This window comes from Mastomys coucha, unplaced genomic scaffold (assembly GCF_008632895.1).
Source record: "Mastomys coucha isolate ucsf_1 unplaced genomic scaffold, UCSF_Mcou_1 pScaffold23, whole genome shotgun sequence".
NCBI classification, from domain to species: domain Eukaryota; kingdom Metazoa; phylum Chordata; class Mammalia; order Rodentia; family Muridae; genus Mastomys; species Mastomys coucha.
In genome coordinates this window covers 63065215-63067566 of record NW_022196906.1, presented here as the reverse complement: position 1 = coordinate 63067566, position 2352 = coordinate 63065215, and the positions used below count along the sequence as shown (strand labels likewise).

Here is a 2352-nt window from a genome sequence, read left to right as displayed (position 1 = left end):
GGTGTCATCAGAGCCCAGTCATATTGGCACCTTGGGCTTGGGCTTGCAGCCTTCAAACTGTGAGAATATATCTTCTCCTGGAGTATTTTACTTATGGCAGCCAAAGTGATCCAAGAAACTCGGGGTTAGACCCAGGTAAAATTCTCACCTTGTTCTGGAAGGCAGCTTGATCATGTAATCCACATGAGCAACAATCACCCCAGGCCCAGGCCTTGCCAGGGAGGTGATAAGCTTGTTTCTATGCAAAAGTTAAAGTGATGCTCCAAACTCAGCGATCATGTTTACTGCAGCATTAAAACCAATAACCCAGGGGCTGAAGAGACGGCTCAGCAGATAAGAACACGGACTTGCTCTTGCAGAGGATCTGAGTTCAATTCCCAGCATCCACAAAAACAGCTCATAGCCTGTTACCCCAGCTCTGGGGTGTCTGGTACCCACTTCTGTTCCCTGAGGGTCCCTGCATTCACAAATATAAACACTCATATAAACCACATACACATAAATAATAAAATATCTTTAAAACTATAATGTAAAATAAAAATCAGAAATTCAATAAAATACCAGAATTTTAAATAAAGATGTGATCTCTCAAAGTTGTACCAGGCCACACTAGTGACCAAGGAGGTAAAGTTAATAATAACAATCTTATTATCAAGAAAAATGCTACTTTTGTTTCACATGAATTTTGCCTTTTTAAATATTACCTTAAAATGCTATATATGTTGATGACATCTGGAGTCATCTGAAGGGTACCTGAGACAAGACGTTCCTTGCTCAAACCCCATCACCACCCACATGGCTTCATTCCATGGACCCCTCCTAAGCCCAAATCCTCTGACTGCCTCCTCATTCACAATGAAGATGCGCTGTTTACTGCCTCATTTCTCTGGGCTCTGGTCGATTTGTCTGTATTGAATATTAATTATTAACAAGGATTGTTTCTCCCTTATAGAATTGAAATTGAAAAGAAAAAAAAAGTGACTGAGAAAAATCACAAGCCAAAAGATTGACTCTCTCTTGTGGTAGAATGCTAATTTTTTTCATTCGGTAAATACTTATTAAATGTGCAATGGTTGTATGTCAGATAGGTACTGAGAGCCAGCAGAAGAAAAGACGCTGGTCCTGTTTTGTAGAGCCTACAGCCTGCTGAGGATGCTTGGTAACTATGGCACATAAAGAAGGGTCTTCCATAGAAGTGCGGGTGAGGGCCGGAGGGAGCCCTTAGTCCTTTCCTTGAGGAAGCCTGTGGGTGAAGGACTGGGCACTTGACAACACTTGCAACTTTCTTCTGAGTTGTCTTCCTACAGGCTCACTGTAGAGGAAGCAGGAAATGTCTACCCATCCCTACAAGCTAGGCTGACTTTCTAATTCTTGTCCATGTCTGCATCTGTGTGAGTCTACTCACGACACTCCCAGAGAAGAAGTCTTCAGAACACCTAAGATGAAATTTCCTACCACTGTGTGCCCTGTGCTCTGGAGCTCCAGTTCCAGGAGACTGAGGGAAAGAGAAGAAAAGACAAAGAAAAGAAAAATTAGCATTTTCACTAAAATAATATTATGTCTTAAAATAGTCTCCTTTTTATAAGAAAGTCAATCAATTTAGGGTTCAAACTCCTCAGTTTCTCTCCCTTCAAGGTGGCTCCCACAACTGGGTAGGGCTAGCTGAGCCTGGTGCAGGAGTTAGCCAGGCCTCCTATGAGAAGTCACATGTCTTCCATGGTCACTGGAACTCTCTCTCTGTGTCTGAGTTGATCTGGTCTAGGTGGGCAGATGGACTCCCTGTTGACCCCTTCTCCAGATGACAGTCCCTGTTCTCGCTCTTGTCCAGAAATCTCTTCAGCAGATTCTTTTTTTTTTTTATTAGATATTTTCTTTATTTACATGTCATATGATATCTCCTTTCCTGGTTTCCCCTCCAAAAATAAATAAATAAATAACCTGTTCCTTCCCCTTTCCTCTGCTCACCAACCCACCCTCTCCCACTTCCTGGCCCTGGCATTCCCCTACACTGGGGCATAGAACCTTCAAGGACCAAGGGCCTCTCCTCCCATTGATGACCGATTAGGCCATCCTCTGCTATACCCATGCTGCTGGAACCATTAGTCCCATCATGTGTACTATTTGGTTGGTGGTTTAGTCCCTGGGAGCTCTGAGGGTACTAGTTAGTTCATACTGTTGTTCATCCTAAGGGGTTGCAAACTCTTCAGCTCCTTGGGTCCTTTAGCTCCTTCATTGGGGACCTTGTGCTCAGTGCAATGGATGGCTATAAACTTCTACCTCTCTGTATTAGTGGGGTACTGTCAGAGCCTCTCAGGAGACAGCTATATCAGGCTCCTGTCAGCCAACACTTGT

The 2352-nt window shown here is 43.5% G+C and overlaps 1 pseudogene; it reads left to right on the top strand.

Moving 5' to 3' along the window:
* The first annotated feature begins 1165 nt into the window (after nt 1–1165).
* LOC116073640 overlaps nt 1166–2352 on the top strand; it is a 58693-nt pseudogene continuing 57506 nt past the window's right edge.